Raw genomic sequence first — 20,748 nt, 5'->3', positions numbered from 1 at the left:
ACATATATCCGACCTAATATTTACCAGATATATCAGAGAACCCACCAACTTACGATATGAGGTAGTATCTATGAGACTTGAGTAAGAGCTCCTCAACTTCTTGATATTGGTGATAATAGGAGTGGTCATGGGCTTGTAATCCATCATTCCAAATTTCTACAACAACTTGATGATATACTTTCCTTTCCCTAGATATATCTCCCCAGGCTTCTGCCATACTTCCATACCTAGATAATAGTGCATCAGTCCAAGATCCTTGATCTCAAATTGGACTGCCATCATCTTCATGCATTTTTGTATCCTTTGCTACACACCTATAATGAATAGATCATCCAAATATAGTATAATAATGACTGACTCATTATCAACAACCTTGATGTAGAGATTTGGATCATCAGCGCTTTTCACAAACCCAATTCTTAGAAGGTATGCATCCATTCTTGCATAGCATTCCCTAGGAGCTTGCGTCAAACCATATAGGGCCTTCTTGAGCCTACAAACATAAGTGTATTTTATATTTACTTCAAATCCTTTAGGTTGTTCAATGTATACTTCCTCATCAATGGTCCCAGTCATAAATTCTATCTTTACATCCATTTGATGGATATTCCATCCCAATTAGCAGCCAATGAAACCAAAGATCTAATGGTAGTATACTTGGCGGTGGGTGCAAAGGTTTATTCATAATCTATGTAATATTCCTAGGGATTTTTTTATAGCAAATAAAAAAGCATGCATAGACATTAAAATCACGAAAAACAAACACATAAATAAGTCCATGAATTTGCACCAAAAGCTATGTTGCTGATCCATTTCATTAAAAATAAAGAGGGTACAATGTGGTGTTGGGAAGAGTGAACCTAGGCTTTCCCAAGGAAAGCTAGCAGAGCCTAAGTGAAAAATAATAATTCCCCCTCAAGTTTGTTGTTTCTATCTCTTGGCTCTGCGCTAAACTACCTAGAAAGTACGATGCTGGCTATGAATAACTGTTGCTAGGGCAGCCTCCAGTGCTAAGTTTTTTTTCCAGGAAATCAACCTCGGTCTAAACACCAAATACCCAAAATAACCCACGAAGGAATTGGCCGATGGTTGACCTTGGAATTTTGGCCCTCTTTTCCCTCCATGGATCTACTACTGGGTAATTTGACCCACCTATCAATCCTGCTACAAAAATCCCCAAACATAGCTACAATATCCAAACAAACACTTCCCCAGACTCCTCATATTCCAGCCCCAAACTCCCTTGACTCAACCTCCAAGCGTACCTCCTCCAAGAGCTGCGAAATTTCGACGTTGCTACTACTAAACCTCTACATAAGCTCGCTCTCCCCACTGCTGGTATGAACTAGAATAGATGGAACTCCCTCCTTGGGCTGGTACTCTAATTCCATCGAAGAAAGGGTTGATATTTCCACTCGGAAACACTCGTGTGCTAAACAAAACTTGCAGACTTGACTTCAGCTCAAGCGTGCTATTTCAAAGACAATTTTCTCAAAGATGAATGAATGCCAAAATGAGTTCCTTTCCTTCCTTTTTGTCAAAGTGCCTCCAGAATTCCCATGTGGGCCCAATTCAATTTCCTCCCACTGAACTTTCTCCAATGAGTGCATACTTCTCATGTGGGCTGTGATTCTCTATGGGCGGACCACACACTCCACTAGAGGTTCGATGTTCCCCTTCCAATTCTAATGTTTGGGATTTATTTAATAAAAAATACATGTGGGGCCTCTAAACCCACATTTCCTAAGTGAAAACACGAATTAAGACAAAAATGGCCAAAATTGATATTTCACTTAGCAATAATGCTAAGTGGGAATATAACATTCCTCCCCGCCAAAATGTTTCTTATCCTTAAGCAATTGTAATGAAGGATGCTGAAGTATCTGCTTCCCTTCCCAAGTGGCATCCTCATATGGTAGGCTCCTCCATTTGATAAAAAAACTCCTTGATTACCCTGTTCCGAAAGTGCCTCTCCTAGGTGTCCAAAATAGCCTCTTGCTCTAGAACTAAGTGCCCCTCATCATCCATAAGGGTTAGATCTATAGCTGTTGTCACCTGCTGCCCCAATGGCTTTCTTAGGCAAGACACATGAAAAATGTTGTGCACTTAACTTCCCAGGGGTAGCTCTAGCTCATATGCTACCTCCCCAAATCTTTGAGTGACTTGGTATGACCCATCTAAATGAGGTTTGAGCTTCTCGGCGCCCTTCTTCTTAAGTGATGAATGCTTGTACAAATGAAGCTTCAAGAAGGCCAAATCCCCTACCTCAAACTGCCTCTCAACTTTTCCCCTATCTCCATAAATTTTTTGCTGGTTCTATGCCATTTGCACGTTGTCTTTGAGAGCCCACAAAATGTCTTGGCTCTCCTATATCCAATCCTTGGTCCTAGGGGTCTTGTTATCTCCAAACATCATGTTAACAAAAGATAATGCATTGTAACCACATAAGGCTCGTAATGGAGACATACCTATGGACATGGTGTTGTAGCAGTAGTTGTCCAAGTGAAACCACCATATCGATGCTCGTTGATGGCCCATCACATAGTTACGCAAGTAACCCTCCAACCATTTGTTAACTATCTCTATCTTCCCGTCTATCTCAGGGTGATAAATAGTGCTGGAAGTGAGCTCGGTGCCCACCAATCAGAACAATTCCTACCAAAATCCCCCCAAGAACTTGCTGTCTCGGTTACCAAAAAGGGTCTTCAAAATACCATGTAGTCGAGACGCCTCCCTGAAAAATAATTTAGCCACCTGTGTGGCCAAGTACCGAGATGATATGGAAAAAAATGTGCAAACTTCATCAACCATCTCACCACCACGTAAATGTAGTCCTTGCCCTGTACCATGGGAAACCCAGTAATGAAGTCTAGTGACACAGTCTCCCATTTCCCCTCAGGAATAGGAAGAGGCTGTAGCAACCATGCAGGGTGTGACTGCTCACCCTCGTTCTTCTAGCATGATTCACACCCCCTGAGATGCGTCATAGCATCATCCTTAAGGCCCCTCCATGTAAAACACTCTCTGATGGCTCTGTATGTCTTTGTGAATCCCTGGTTTCCTCCTAGTGCTGAGTCTTGAGCAACCTGTAAAATATTCTCCCTCAATTGAGAGTTGGAAACCAAGTAAAAATCCGGTCTCTGAAGTAAATAACCTCATTTATCACCATGTACTGGTCATCTGCCACTACCCCATCATGGAACTCACATGAAAATCAGTCCTTGGAATACTCTATGAGTGATTGTGCCCTCTAATCTAGGGAAATTCTCATTAGTGAAAGGGTATCCGGCCTCCTGGACAACTCATTAACCACCACGTTGTGCTTCCCATGACATACTTAATGAAAAAGTCATATGCCTGGAGCTTTCTCACCCACTTCTGCTACCTCTCTTGCAACTGCTTCTACTTCAAGAGCAATTTGAGGTTGTTGTGGTCTGTCTTGACCCTGAACTTGTTCCCCACCAATTACTTGGCTAGTGCATGCATGATGGATAGCATCTCCTTGTCAGAGATGGAGTACAACCTCTCGTGGGGAAGTAGCTTCCGACTCTCGAAGGATATGGGATGCCCTCCCTACATCAAAACTGCTCTGATACCCTCTCAGGATTCATCACACTTGAGCATAAAGGGCTGGGTGAAATCTGGAAGTGCCAATATAGGACAATTGTTCATGACCTGTTTGAGGCACTCAAAATCCTCATGCATCATAGATGTCCACTCAAAGGTTGCCTTCTTCATCAAACCAGTGAGGGGAGCTGCCAACTAAGAGTATCCTTTCACAAACTTCCTATAGTAAGTGGAGATGCCCTCAAATCCCTTCAACTCTGTCACATTCCAGGGCTCTGTCCAATATCAAATGGCCTTGATCTTCTCCTCATGGACCCTCACACTGTCCTCCCCAATGATGTGCCCTAGGTAGAGCATATTGGTCAAACCAAAATCACACTTAGACAATTTTGCATAGAACTGCTACTCCTCCAAAATACACAACATTGTCTCTAAATGCTGTGAGTGCTCCTCCCAGGTCCGGCTGTAAGCAAGTTATCATCAAAGAACACCAACACAAAATTTCGTAGTTGTCCATGAAACACATGGTTCATGCAGGAATGGAAGGTGGCTCGTGCATTGGTTAGCCCAAAATGCATAACCAGGAACTCGAAGTGCCCATAATGGCACCTGAAAGTGGTCTTAGGGACATCTTGGTCCCTCATCTTGATCTGGTGGTACCCTGAACGCAATTCAATATTGGAGAATAACTTCACCCCCTTAGTTCGTCCATCAACTCATCGATGCATGGGATGGGGTAACAGTTCTTCATGGTATTCTTGTGAAGGGCCCTGTAGTCAATGTACATGCATAGGGACCCATCCTTCTTCTTCACCAGAACAACTGATGATGCAAAAGGGCTAGAGTTAGGCCTAATGTGCCCAAGTTCCAACAACTCATGAATATCTCTCTCTATCTCATCCTGGTATGCCTTAGGATGTCGGTAAGGGGTAGTAATAACGGCCTATACCTCTGAACCAAACTCAATTGTATGCTCAAACCCTCGGTTAGGTGGTTGACCTGATAGTATGTCTCCAAAGACCACTGGGTACTTGTCCAAAATGGCCTGTATATCTAGGTGTAGTGGCTTGGGCTGACGCCTAGCCTCTAAAACACTCAACTCCAAAGTCACTCAATGTCCCCATGTCTCATATCAACCTCCACCCTGTGGTCCGAAACAATTTGTGGAGGGTAAGAGTGCATACCCTACAACAAATCTAGTTTTCCATTTGACCCTATGAACTCCATCCAACTTCCTCCAATCAACAGTGACTCTGCCAAGCGAGTAAAGACACCGAACACCCATCACCACATTGGTGTTTGACACATCCACTATGAAGAAGTGATTTATGACAAAGTAATTACCCATGGTCACTGTCAAAGATGGAACATAGTGTGTGCGCTACATGGTTCTGTACCCTGGTACTAGAACCGAAAAACCCTCAAACTCCTCAGTTGTGATATGCCTCCTTTGGACCATCTGTGCATCAATAAAATTGTGGGTAGCTCCACTGTCCACTAAAATTGAGACAAGATGCCCCTGCACGGTGCCCTTGATCCTCAAAGTCAAAAACTTGGGTACCCCACGCAAAGATGAAAAGACCCCTCCTGATGGAGTGAAAGGATCTCCCCTAGTGGGGGTGGTGGTGGTGGCCCCCTCTCTTTCTGCACTATGTTACCATCTCCCCTCACCTCCAAATTTGCATCATCCACCAAATCAATGTTAGAGAAAAACTCAGTGTAGTGGGCCTTGCCCGTTGTGCATCTATGGCTTGAAACCCATGGTTCTTGACATGTAAAACACAACTTCCCCCTTTGAAGGTCTCTCCATGTCTCCTCATCCAACTGTCCATGCCCCTGGTTGGCTCTCGGTGTTGGAGCCCTAATATCTCTTCTCCTTTGCTGGAAACCCTGTCTAACCCTTGATAAATCATCCTGCAAATCTCAGGCCCTCCCCACTACATCTTGCAAAGTGGTGGGCCTATTGGACCTCACCAGCCTGCGCAATGGCTCTTCTAGCCCCTCTATAAACATGTAGACCCTCCTGGAATCTGATAAATCTAACACCATCACTGATAGCCTTAGAAAATTTGAAATGTAGGCCTCAATGCTCCCGATCTGCTTGAGCCTTGTCAAATCCCCAAAGTGCTCCTATAGATATTTCCTCTCAAAATGATCTAACACCCTCCCAGTGAAATCCTCATAGGCTGTCACCCCGGCATATCCCATTGTGGTTAGCCCATGGAACCACCAATCATGGGCTTCACCCTCCAAATGTAGTGTGGAAATTTTTATTGCCTCCCCCTTTGTCATCTGATTTAGCTGAAAGTAGACATCCAAATTCTCTACCCACACTCTGGTTGAGCTCTTATAAGAGCCATCGAAAGTTGGGAGAAACAACCTCCCTACAGTACATTGTAAATATATCCCCTGCGTGTAGTTTCCCCCACTCTGTCCCTTGGGCCTATTATTGCCCTTCAACTGGAAAAATTCCCTAAAGGTAATGACTTCCTTAAACTCGGTTACATAAGACTAACACTCCAAGAAATAATCCCCCAAAGGTAACTCCTCCTACCCTTGCTACCCAACATCTCCAGATGTCAAGAACGTGGGAATAATGGATCTAGATGGTCTGTTGGGAATAAGAGGCATATTGGGGTTAAGGGATGCATGGTGTTATGAAGTACCTGATCCTTCACCCAGTTGGAATTCCCCTTGAATTCCCTTACCCTTGTTGTTGCTACAATTCTACTACCTTAGTTCCTTAATACCCTTGGACAGGTCCTTTACTGCCTTTAGCAAATTTTGAACAAACTCCTCCTCCTTACTCCTTCTATCTCCCTCATTCTCTGCCATTTTTGTTTCCACAACCTCCGGTTTAGTTATCATGGGATCTAGAGTAATCTGCAACTTCCTTTCTCTACTCTTGTACCTCTGTCTCCGGTAAGTCACATTTTTCCTATTCTCTAGTGTCATAGATCGTGCTGCTCCCATAGGATGAAACAAGTTTCTGAGCTCAGGTACCAATGTAATATTCCTATGGATTTTATTACAGTAAATAACAAAGCATGCATAGACATAAAAATCACGAAAAGAAAACACATAAATCAATCCATGAATTTGCACCAAAAACTGCGTTGTTGAGCCATTTTATTAAAAATAAAGAGGGTACAATGTGGTGATGGGAAGAGAGCACCCGGGCTTGCCCAAGGCAAGCTAGCAGATCCCAAGGCAAGCTAACAGAGCCCAAGTGAATAATAATAAGTGCCCCTCAAGTCTTCTACTGCTCTCTCCTAGCTCTACGTTGAACTGACAAGAAAATACATTACTAGCTATGAAGAATTGCTGCTAGGGCCTCCTCTGGTGCTCAACAAATTCTGGGAAATTAACCCCAATCTCTCCACCAAATACCCAGAATAACCCACGAAGGAATTGGCCGATGGTTGACCTTGTAATTTCGAACCTCTTTTCCCTCTATGGATATTATGTTGGGTATGTTATCACCCCAAGAAACTCTCCTAGGTTATATCTCAGAGATGCTCGAGAACATTACAAACTCAACAAAATGTTGGAAATGGATGAATGGAAGGAATGATGCATATTCAAGCTAGATAACCACTTGTACTATGCTTAACTCCAGACATGGGTGAACACCCTCGGACTACAAGGCTTTAGACCACCAATTACTCACAGTTTGAGGATTAGGTGAACACGGAGAATACTGACCACACCAGCAGATGCACAGGACCTTGTGATGGCCGGCAGCAACCAGTAAAGAGGTATGCAAATCTATTTTCTAACGCACAGATAGGATGACAGCTCTTTGTCACTAAGTAAACAGAAACCTGCATAACACATTCAATGATACATACTAGACTTCAGCACAGAGGTGGGATGACAGCCCCTCTAATGCTAAATATCAAGAGCACATGAACATATGCATAACAGGCACAACCTAGAACAGAGTAGAAATGGAAAGTGAGAAATTAACAGCAAAAGAAGCTTGTATTAGTTAAAAATGTAGACCAGACGCTGCAAGTATCAACATAGTTATATTCTCCAGAAGTTGAACCTTACATCAAAACAACAACCATCAACCCTCATTACATCTTGTTTATGGGTATATATAGAGTTTCATTACAAAATTATCCTGCTGTTCTATGCGTGGAGGGGTCATAATTGACCACCAACCGCTTTAACTATCTAGAATGGGTCTCTGCTGCAATCTGACTGTGTCAGTGAACAAAATTGATCTTGTCGGACGCTCTGCTGTCCTTCTCGAGCAGGTGGAGTGTGGTATGGAAGACATTCCATAACTGATAAATGCGTTTAATTGCTCGAGGGAGGTCCTTTTCCTTCTCGACCATTCTATTTCTTAAATGCGGTTGTTGGAGATGAAATGTGCCCGGTACTTGGTGGATGATCATTGTCATCCTTAGGGTGCATGACATGACCAGGGCGACATGGGCAAGACGGGAAAAAATCAGCCATTGGATCTAGCAGATGCACGATGGAGATCGTTTTGCAGAGGGCGTCGGGCAGGAACGGGAATGGATGAACGTGAGCCGTCGGATTGCGGGCGGAAGAGTTGCGCAGGAGATAACGAGCGGGGATGGTACGATGAGTGGTAAGCAGTATTGCTTGCACCACTTTTCGGAGGCGATCGGTAATCGTACAGGGGCATGCGACCACAATCAGGTGATGACACGTGGCGGACGGGACAGGGATAAAACCACTTTTCCTGCGGGTTAATGTGCGGGCATCTTACGGGCGTGGGAGGTGCTAATGCCCTTGGATCGCGCGACAAACGATCGGACGACGGGGAAATAAACGGGGTTTAGCACGCGGGAAAAAGGTTGTGGTGGCGGGGAAAAGCACACGGTCAGGTGATTGCGGTTACATGACGATTCAAACTTAGCGCTTGGGGGCCGAAAGAACATGGACTTTCACAACGTTTTAGAGGTAATATGGAGGAAAACAGAGACAGTGGGGCTATGGAAGTATAAAAAACATGAAGGAGGAGAAGGAAATCGACTGCTGTGAGCTCCCTTTTTCTGCATAAACACATAGCCAAGCTAGTATTTGGTCCTCCAAATGCTGAAGAATGTAGTAGTGCTAACACTGGCTCCTTCTGGGGATGAGATCCTCCCTGTGAGGTCTCAAGAACCTGCAGATCGATGCCTTTCCAATGAAAACAAATTAGCAAAATTCCTAGTGTTCCATTGGGCAAGGAGTCTGACTGAACCTACACTAAGACTGATAAGATCAAATATTTACAATTTTAAGGCCAAAAGACCTTAAATCACATAAATTTTCAGAAAATTCCCATTAACTGGGCCATCAAAAATTGCCTCTTCTCCCATACTTTTCAGTATGAAGGTGTTGTTCCCTTGAATATGAGAAATGATAAAAGGGCCTGTCCAGAAAGCATCGAACTTCCCAAGATTGCCTTTCTTTTCCTTTAGTGCATCCCACTTCAGAACCAAGTCTCCAACCTGAAAATTATCTGCTTTTGTCCCTTTGTCAAAAGATTCCTTGATCTTTTTTTGATGTGCTGCAGCCTTTTCAACCAACTGTTCTCTGATTTGATGTATCTCTGCTAAATCGGTGATCCTTTTTGCCATGTCCTTTTCCTCGTTCTGTTCTTGTTGCAGGAACTTTGCCACAGGGAGAGTTAACTGAATTGGGAACACAACCTTAGTGCCATATACCAACTTGAATGGAGAATTCCCTGTGGATCTCTTGGTGGTTACTCTATCAGCCCACAGATCATATTTGAGCTTAGAATCCCAATTCTTTTTGTTGTCCTCCAACAACTTTTTAATTATCCTTATCAGGCTTTTGTTAGAGGATTCTGCTAGACCATTGCCTTGACGATAATATGAGGTGGAATGAAACAGTTTAATACCCATTGAATTGCACATATCCACCAATTATTTTTCTTTAAAGGCTGCTGCATTATCTTTTACTAATTTATGTGGAAAACCAAATCTAGTGAAGATATTATCTGTCAAAAACTTCATGACCACATTATGATCAGCCTTTCTAGTTGGGATTGCTTCAATCCACTTAGTGAAATAATCAGTGGCTACTAATATCCATCTGTGTTGGCCACTGGAATGTGGATTTATTTCTCCAATGAAATCCAAGCCCCACTGCTGAAAAGGTCCTTTTGCATGTATTGGTTTTAAGGGTAGGGACTTCAACTACTGCTTTCCTTCAAATCTTTGGCACCTGTCACAAGATTTAACAAATGAAAATACATCAGAAAATAAGGTGGGCCAATAGTACCCAGCTCTGAGGATCTTATGGGCAGTGGTTTTCCAATAATGGTGCCCTCCACACATGCTGGAATGAAACTAATGCATAATCTCCATTGATTGTTCTTTGTCCAGACACCTCAAAGCATTCCAGATGGGTCCCTCCAATAGAGCAGATTTTCATTAATGCAATATTTAGCTACTCTAAGCTTAATAGTTCTGGTTTGAATTTGAGTAAATCTTGAAGGGATTTCTAGCTTCAGTAAGAATTTAACTATTGCAGAATACCAATCACAAGAAGCTAGATTTTCAGCAAATGTCTGATTCCTTTCTGGTTCAGCTGTTTCTTCTTCTTTTGCTTGACCATTTTCTGCTGTTGTGCCCATGAAATGTATGTCCAATGTTCTGCAATTTTCTTCAGCTAACAATTTGGCAATATCCTGACCTCTGACAAGTTTGGTGGGCTTCAGTTCTATATTAAATTCAATTAACTTTGCAATCCATTTAGCCCTTCTTCCATCAGCATCAGGTTGTGTTAAGACATCTTTTATTGCAGCAGAGGGTACATATGCAATTATCTTGGAATGCAGAATGTAAACTCTGAAAGCTTTCAAAGATTTGATAAGAGCATATGCTTGTTTCTCAATAATGTCATACCTCAGTTCAGCATCCCTTAAGTTTTTGCTGAAAAATGCCACCAAATGCTCTGAGCCTTCTTCATCTGCTTGCAATAAAGCTGCTGCAATGGTATCTTCAGAGGTAAATGAAAATATATGGAACTCCTTGTTGTAGTCCGGACTTATTAAAGTGGGAGCCTTCATAATAGCCTTCTTAATGGACTCAAAGGATTTTCTTGCTGAAACGGTCCACTTGATTTCCGACCCCTTCTTCAACATGGAGGTAATACGCTTCACCAGTTCTGCAAAATTTGGTATAAACCTCCTCACAAAATTAATCTTTCCCAGAAAGGACTGGATATCCTTCTTTGATCTCGGGACAGATAGGGTCTGTATTGCTTTTACTCTTTCTAGGTCAATTCGGACACCTGCAGCAAAAACAACATGTCCTAACAGCTTGCCTTCTTCTAAAGAAAATTGTGATTTTTTAGGATTGACTGAAATCCCAAACCTCCTGCACTTCAGGAACACTTTCCTCAAATGTTGCAAATGGTATTGATGGTTGTTGGAGTATGTTGTTATGTCATCAAGGTAGATAAGGACAAATTTGTCCTTCTCTCCCACAAATGCTATATCCATAGCTCTCTAAAAGGTAGCTCCAGCATTCATCAACCCAAAAGGCATATTGGCATACATAAAAGTTCCCCAAGGAGTGGTGAATGCAGTCTTCTCTTGGTCATCTGGATGCATAGCAATTTGATTAAACCCTGAAAATCCATCCAAGAAAGACATTACTTTGGCTCCTGAGACTTTTTGCAGCAAATGCTCCATCTTGGGCAGAGGATAGTTGTCTTTCTTAGAGCATTTGTTTAAGTTTCTGAAATCAACACATAGTCTGATTTCTCTACTTTTATTTCTCACTACCACCAAGTTGGCTACCCATTTTGAATATCTGAGAGGGACTATGATTTTGGCAGCCAACAATTTTTTAATTTCTTTTTCGATCAAAGGGAGAAGCATAGGATTTATTGGTCTCAGCTTCTGTTTGAAAGGTATGGTGTCTTTTTCTAAAGGAATTTTATGCTAGATGATTTTCTTGTCATAGGTTTTCAGGTCACTATATTCCCAGGCAAAGACATCAGCAAACTGCTTCATTAAATTGCAATATTCTAAACTTTGGTCAACAGACAGATGAGAGGACAGATTTATGTATCTAGGTTGACCTGGACTCCCTATATCATGCTTACAGACTTGTTGTGGCTAGCAACACCCCCCCCTTGTTCATTTAAGTGTTGTCCAAAATACTAAATGAATGGGGACCCTTGGTTAAATTTTAAAGAAAAAAGCAAGAGTTTCCTTTCTTCAAAATAAGGTTACCATCGTAAGCTTAGAAAGGTCTTTTGAATATTTTTAACCTAAGTCTACGATAAGGGAAATATCTTTAAAATCGCGTTGCAAAAAAGATAGGAAATGCCTCCATTTCTATATAATATCGGTATGCGCAAGACTCTTGTGTTAAGCATAATATCGCATCGCAATAAAGTAATACTCATAAGGAAAAAAATTCAAGATTTACCGGTCTGTGATAACACCGATCGCAAGATCGCATATCGCAGAAATGAGCTAGAAAGATTCGGCAAACATTAAACTTCTGCGACCTGCGATGTTGCGATTGCTGCGATATTATATTCGCGCGATCTGTGATGGTGCGATTTGCGATCGCGCGATCTGCGATGGTGCGATTTGCGATGGCACAATTTGTGATGTTACATAAGCAAATCATAAATCACTTCATCACGAATCCTTCGTGTCAGGCAGAAAGAGTCGATTGTGCGGACACAACCAACCTCCCTAGGAGCCTAAGACTCTCTAGTGACAAACAAGACAAACAAGAGCAATCCTTCTCTAAACATGCATTTACTATATGGGAAATCAAGTGTTTAGATCCTACCTGTAACCCAACACTGTTGTAGCAGTCCAGCTCCGCTGATCCGGATGAGCTCCTCCTTCACTTTGAAACCTGCATACACTAACAATCAAACGATTAAATAGCACTTGATAATCTCATAGAATAAAACATATTTAACACATAGACCAAGGAGTACATGAAACAACTCATAAATAACAAGTTATTGAGAAGAATGGACTTATTTGCATTAATAGGTAACAAAAGGAACAAATACAACCTGAGCCTTGGTGTTGTGCAAGTCCCTCCCAGGGTCCATCAAGAGTTCTCCTTTACTTTGACAAAGCTCACCCACTTCCAAATAGAACAAGCAAAGATGGCAATCTCTCCTCACAAGCTTCTAAATGGGAGTCCTAATTCCTGCAGCATTTACCCTTAGAAATGTATAGCTTCCAACCTCTTCTTCTTCTGGCCCAATGCCTATATTTATAGTGCTCAAGAGGAAGTTAATCAGGTCCACCATCAATGGGATAATCCCCTCTTTGGATGGGATAGCTCCCTTATTGATGGGATAAGTTCCTCTTTGGTAGGAGTGCATGAACCATCTGGAGGCGCTCAATACACGTCGAACAACCTTCTAGAATTCTCTAGAAATGACCACAAGTAACTTTTTAAAGATGAAACTTGCGCACTTTAACCTTTACAGGGGGACGCACCTGCCCCTTTACATACAGAGCGTCCAAAGACGCAGCTTTTGTGAACATTGGGTGCGTCCCCGCAGGTAAGGTTGAGAGAACCTGCGTCCCCAGAGATAAACACATTTAGAAAGACTTTCTCTCTTTTTTGGAGTTTGACATGGAGAGCAGAGGCATAAGACTTGCCTAAGAGGGTAGCATGACTGTTGATAGAGCCATACTAACTGTAAATAGTCATGGTGACATTTTTTAGTGTAACAGATTGCCCCCTAAAGTGCGAAGCCTGTAATAGATTAGGGTTTTGTATTATCTAGGAAGGGTGAAGCGCTTTATCATTTCAAGGATTATCTCGTGGAGAGCCTGGTCAGAACCTACCATTTTCAACACAAAATACATGTATAAGATTATATCATCACTGAGGTGGGCATTCCCATACTCAGATCAAAACTTTAACTAACAGACTAACTACTCTGATACAGGAATGATCTTGCAGTACATCATAATCATAGACTTTTGTAGACACAGTATGGGCGCAACCATCTGTTTATGGTTAGTCTACTTAGATAATGAATACAAAACTCCTCGCAGCCTGGATGGTGGAAACTAGATCCAGGGTCTTTATTTCCGCTTCCCGAATTGGTACGATTCTAGCCATGCGAATAAATGAGTTGATGTCGAACATGGTAGAAACCACTCGATTACCAGTCGATGATGTAAACTGTTAACAAGTGTGAGAGAGACCACCAGTAATGTCAATGGTTCTCAAAGTACCCAGTACAATCCATGAGATGTGAATGAATGAGTTGATGTCGAACATTTCACGGAATCCTTCGATCGAAAGTCAATGATGTAAACTGACGTCAAAGGCGAGAAACCTGCCATTGATGCATGCAGACTTCAAGGTACTGACGATTTCTAAGTCATCTCTCTAGATAATGTGCTGATGTCGATAGAAAGCGACCTGTTGCAGGCAAGCCCACAACACGAAATCATTGTTCAAGTTGAAGAAATGTTGCTGTAAGGACTGACTCAGGGATGGTCAAATGGATGACAAGTATTTTGCAGATGAAAGTTTTGCTTGCAGACCTCTTGAACACATAACGACACGACAGATGGCTTGGTGATGAATAACTCAAAGTTAATCCCCGGAACCCGGCTGAAGACTTTCAAAGTGGTTTGATCAACTGTGAGGTAAAAGATTTCCCAACCCAGGTGAATGAAAAGTGTCGTGTCCAAGAGTGGTAATAAAGTTTCTTCTGAGACAAAAGATAACAAATAGGCTCATTCTTCTCTCTTTTTCCCCCACCATTTCTGGCAAGTACCTCTTTATTTTTAACAAGCTTGAGGAGGATAACATATGCTTGATTATAAGCTCATCCTTCGGATGAGTCCAACCTAGTTTTGATTCGAACCCTAGGAAGGAGTGGTTCGTTCCTGTTTGTAATTGAACAGGTCCTTTACTGTGAAATGTTTAACGAGCCCAGTATAGGAGAAACTCGGCGTTTTTCAATTTTAGAGAGTCTGAAAAACTTAAGAAGACTCCAAGTTGAACTTTTTCGTAGATTTGTGTCCCTCAAGACCGAAAAAGTATAAAATAATACCTGGGGGAACCGCTTGATCTTGCGACCAAGGAGTACTTTCATAATTAGTGCCACTGACCTGAAAAGTAAAAAGCGATCAAGGACACGTCGTTTTATTTCTGTATCGAGTTTGAAACGACAAAAACCCGGCAATCTTTTCCTGATTTTACGGTCAGAAAAGAGCTATAAGGGGACCGTCTTTTAATTCCGTTTTAACGAGTGTAAAAGAAACGCTCGGCAAACTTTTCATGTTTTAGGAGTCAGAAAAGGGCTTAAAAGATGACTCTGATGTTTCATTTTTTCGTAAGTTTTAACGAGTTCGAAAAAATGATAAAAATGTACTCATGGTTTTCACTTTTTCGTAAGTTTTAATGAGTTCGAAAAAATGATAAAAATATACTCATATGGCCGACTTTCAATTTAATTTTCGAGCAAGAAACGACGGAAAGAGCTCGGCATTTTCATTTGTTTTACGAGAATGAAAGATAGCAAAATAATCTCGAGATTTTCATGAGTTTAACGAGTCTTGAAAATAACTGAAATTGACTTGAGATAGGTTTCATTTTTACAAAAGCTTGAAACAGATAAAAACTATGCTTCAAAGGAGTTTCATTTTTACGCAAGCTTGAAACAGAGAGGAAACTGTGCTTGATGCCCCCTAAGCATAACTGCTAGAGCGCATGCCCCCCAGCTTCATTTCATTCAACCAGTTGGATGAAATGAAGGTTGAGTTACGAGATCATTTGAAAGACTCGACCTAAAACTGTAAGAAAATTATGCAAAAAACTGAAAAAACTAACCTAAATATTCAACTTAACATTTATGAGGTCTAGTCAAACTCTCGACTCAAGTAGAGGAGGATTTGTTTCATTTTTTAACGAGCTTGACACAGGAAAAGAACTATGCTCGGATTCAGTTTCATGTTTATGCAAGCTTGAAACGAAAAACTATGCTTGTTATAAGTTCACATGCCCCCAGCATAAAGATGCAAACCAAGGTACATGCCCCCCAAGCTTCATTGCATTCAATGAGGTGGATGGAATGAAGCTTTACTTTCAAGATCATGGAAAGACTTGTGGGAGGTGTTTCATTTTTTAGTGAGGTTGACACAGGAAAAGAACTATCCTCAAAGCCCTTGTTTCATTTTTTAAACGAGCTTGACACAAGATAAGGAACTATGCTCATAACTACTCTCTAAAATCTACCTAACAAAAAACTCTACTCTAAAAACCTTGATTCATTTTTTAACGAGCTTGACACAAGACAAGGAACTATGCTCTAAAAACCTTGTTTCATTTTTTAATGAGCTTGACACAAGACAAGGAACTATGCTCATCACTATTCTCTACAATCTACCTACTTAACCTACCCTTGTTTCATTTTTTAACGAGCTTGACACAAGAAAAGGAACTATGCTCAAGAAGTTCGCATGCCCCCGGCACAATGATGCAAAGCGAGGTACATGCCCCCCAGGCTTCATTGCATTCAACCAGATAGATGAAATGAATGAAGGTTTACTTTCAATATTTAACTTGAAAAGGGAGTTGTTTCATTTTTAAGGAGGTTGACACAAGAAAAGAACTATTCTCATATCTGATTCATTTTTTAACGAGGTTGACTCAGTAACAAGAACTATCCTCATGCTAGCCTGTTTCATTTTTTAACGAGGTTGATACCGGAAAAAACTATCCTCGTACACCCTATTTCATTTTTTAACGAGGTTGACATAGGAACAAAACTGTCCTCGTACACACTGATTCATTTTTTAACGAGGTTGACTCAGTAAAAGGAACTTTCCTCACACACACTGATTCATTTTTTAATGAGGTTGACACAGTAAAAGGAAATTTCCTCGCAACTCCTTGTTTCATTTTTTAATGAGCTTGACACAAGACAAGGAACTATGCTCATGACTTCCAGTTTCATTTTTTAATGAGGTTGAGACTAGAAGAAACTATCCTCGTAGACACCTGTTTCATTTTTTAACGAGGTTGGCACAGGAAAAGGAACTATCCTCGCAACCTGATTCATTTTTTAACGAGGTTGACTCAGTAATAGGAACTATCCTCAAACACACTGATTCATTTTTTAAACGAGGTTGACACAGTAAAAGGAACTTTCCTCGTACCTCCTTGTTTCATTTTTTAATGAGCTTGACACAAGACAAGGAACTATGCTCATCAACTGATTCATTTTTTAACGAGGTTGACACAGTAAAAGGAACTATCCTCATACTCACTGATTCATTTTTTAACGAGGTCGACACAGTAAAAGGAACTTTCCTCGTTTTTCCAATTTCATTTTTTAACGAGGTTGAGAGAGGAACAAACTATCCTCATAACAGCCTATTTCATTTTTTAACGAGGTTGATACAGGAAAAACTCTCCTCGTAGACACTGATCATGGCTTCCAACTGGAAGAAAGACATGTCAATGGACACACCTTGATCATGGCTTCCAAAAGGTCTTCATCAGAAGGAAGAATGGTCTTTTGGAAGGAACACATGTCAAGGGACTCAAAAGGGATAAGAACATCGTGTTCAAGTAATCCCATAGAGTTTTCCATGTCAATTACCGGATCTAAATCAACAGTGAGAGGCTCACTTACATCGGTAACTGAAATCATGGGATCGGTTGCCACATAATTAACCCGTGGCAGGGTAGATACCACTTGAGAATCAGAAACATTTGGGGCTATCATATTATTGGCAGTTGAGACAAGACTAGGGAACGAAAGCTGGTCTACAGTCACAATACTGCCATTGTGAGGGAAAGACATCACACGAAAGAGTGTCGATACGACAACTTTCATTGCATAAACATAGTCTCGCCCAAGGAGTAAATTGAAATCCAAGGGACCTCGAACTACCATAAGATCAATACAGACAGTTTTACCTTCCAAGGTAATAGAAAACTTAGGAAGGATCCCTAAAGGTTCACTAATGGTTCTGTTAAAAGCTTTCAGATTCTGTGTAATAGGCACAAGCTGAGGGGAACCCAAAGCTTTCCAAACAGTTGAGGATAAAATACTAACAGAAGCACCTTCATCTACCTGAGTACGATGTATGTCCCTACCACCAGCCTTGACAATGATTTGGAAAGGGATGGAGGAAGGAAGACGAGGTTCTGTCAGTCTATTCCAATCAAAGGAAAAGACCTCAGTGCTTGGAGGGGGTTCTGTAGAAACAGGTGAAATGCCCCCCGGCATAGAAGAATCTGATGTAACAAGAAGAACCTGAGCGGTATGAAGTTCACTCTCTAAATGGAAAGTGGGATCGACCGAATGTGAAATTGAATCGACCACTTGATCAACTAATGGATCATCAACCTGAGTAACATGAGTTTCACTCTCCAATGGAAGAGTGTGATTGACTGTACTTGAATTTAGATCAATCACTTCGTCAGTTGACGGTAGGTTGGGAGAAAGTTTACGGTAACCAGTTGCAAATTCTTGCTGTGGAACAGTAAGTTTTTCCAACAATGTTGAGGCTTCATCCATGTGAGGGCAAATGTGAGTTTGATGACTCCCTTTGCATAACTTACAAGGAAACCTAACTTTACCCTTTTTCCCAGGAACCTGACTATCACTGGTTGATTGATCAATAGAAAGTTGATGAGATTTTTCTGACCATACTTCCAAGACCTTTGGTATACCAGGACAATTGACAAGGAAGTGGTCACCCTTACAAAGCCTGCAAGGGTATTTGGGTTTACGATGCATGTTGGAGTTTTCCTCAACACCACTAACACTTACAGCGATGGTTGGTTGGTTGACTTCTTTCTTATCTTGCTTCTTCTTCTTCTTCTTCTTCTTCCCTTTCTTCTTCTTCTTAGCCTCCTGGTTACTAGCATCAAGGCTTTTACCAGGCGAAGAGGAAGAAATGGAGGAAGAAAAATTAGGCGAAGAAGGTAAAGGGTCAACAGAAGGTTGGTGATGTTGAGATGGTGAACTCTGTTGAGGTGAAGCATCCGGTTGAGATGGAACAATTGGAGTATTTTGGGCCAACGAAGTTGAAAATAACCATATCGGTAAACCTATTGTAAATCCAGGTAATGACAAAGTAGCCATATAAGGAGGACCAACATTTCCAAAGTAAGGAAAAGTACTAGGATTCTCATTAGGAGGGGTTCCTAGGTTGATAAATTCCGGAACATTTGCCATTATATTCAACTTCAGTGAATTTTATTAACAATCTTAAAACTAAAACTAACAATTCACAATTCACACCTAACAATTAAAATTCACAATTCACACCTATGGTCTCTAAAAGTAAAAACAAACAAATTAACACGCGCTATCAAATCTAGGAGTGAAACCATACACAAACAGTAACCTTCCAGACCGAAAACACTAGTTGGGGATGAAATCCAACATCGCAGAATTCAGTACAGAAGTGGCGGGTGGAACAGTTACCCCGGCAACCTGCTTAATGAATAGACTGGACCAAGTTCCTCCACTTTAACCGTCTCGAGTGAAGTGAACCCCCCAGAAAATCCAAGTGAGTCTAGCCGACGTCTGCTCCAGGTACAGTGGGATCTTCCCTCCACCGTCACCTTGGGTAGAACCCTAAAGATAATGGTCACTAAGGTTACCAACAGCAACAAATGCACCTGGGGGAACAGTCTACACTCCGACAGCACGCAAGGGCAGAGTATCAAGCTCAATCCCCTTGCCGGTTCCTTGACAATAATCCAAGGTTTACCGACAAGTGACCCCTGGCTCCTCGACAATGGTTAATCCGAGGTTTACCGTTTGTAATACGTGCGTGTCTGGCGTCGTTCCCAACGAGGGGGGATTGATCCCCTCACTGGTTCGGACACGAGCTCGTGCTTCTCCTTTAAGAGGAGCTTTCCCAGAGTACAAATGAGACAATTGGATTTATCCTACCACAAGATGAGCTACTTGTTTGGTTTTGCTGTCTTGGAGAGTTAATTACTCTCCTACTCCAAGACACTAGCCTAAGCTATGTTGGTGTTTCAGAGCCCTAGAAATGTAAAAATTACTAGATGAATTTTAATTAAGCGCTGTGTTATTAAGGTTGTTATTACTCAAATGGGTAAATGGATATGAAACCAATGATGTTATGACCCGACTCAACTGAATGCAATCGAATATGATAATGTAATCTTTTCAATTCGATGAATCCTAACTAAAGTAAGGAGAGAGTTTCCATTCACTTCCGACAATGCAAAAAATTGATCACTAAGAGAAAATATAACAAATTCTCTAATGCACTAATTTTATCAAGAAAAACTAATGCAAATCAATTCCAAACCATTTTTTATTTTTATTTTTGTGTAAATTCAAATCAAAGAAAACTGATCTAAATCTACGATTGATTTTTCAGAATGTAAACTATGCAATTGTAATCTATGCACAATTCACTTGAAAAGTATGCAAATGTAATCTATGCACATTTTTCATTCATATTCCGAAAAGGAGAATTCTAATTATGCAAATGTGATCTATGCAAGAGAATTCTCAAACACAAGACGATTCTAATGTGATCTAAGAACCAATCAAGTGCAAGTCGAGAAAATTGGGTGAGAGTTCCAAAGATCAAAAAATAAAAACACTCAAAGGCGATTAACACTCATACACAATTTAGCCCCCCCCGGCGAATGAGGGGGAATTTTTTTTTGCAAAAACAGAAGCAAAAAGATGCAAAATTGTGAAAATACTGAGACAAACCTCCAAGTAATGACCAAAGGAAAACAAGTCAAGAATTTCTCAAGAAAGAGACTCAAAACACCCAATTGATGAAAGCTTAAAGCAGGAATGCCAATGAAACAAGTCTAGGTGAAGATCTTTGACAAGAGACTACTGGATCTGGGCAGTAGAAACTAAGAAAAAGCAAAATCTAAGAGAAAAAATGCAAAAAATGGAATTTTCTTAAATTTTAGCAGGGGACGCAGGCAACCCGTTAAGACAGGTGCGGGCCCGCTCTGTGCACACAGCGACAGTGCGTCCAGGGACGCACTGTGCAATACTCAGAGGGTGCGTCCTACTGGAAAATTCAAGAAAAACTAAAATGAATCTAACCCTAAGCTAACCCACCCAAAAACAAAGTCACAGAGCCAAAAACCAGAAAAATAAACCAATTTTCTCAGAGCAAAGTTCATACAAAGGAAAAGACTTTCACAT

Source organism: Pinus tabuliformis, chromosome 8 (genome assembly GCF_031772625.1).
Source record: "Pinus tabuliformis cultivar Carrire ecotype Pingquan chromosome 8, CPIR1, whole genome shotgun sequence".
Classification (NCBI taxonomy): domain Eukaryota; kingdom Viridiplantae; phylum Streptophyta; class Pinopsida; order Pinales; family Pinaceae; genus Pinus; species Pinus tabuliformis.
Note: the sequence above shows the minus strand (reverse complement) of the source record.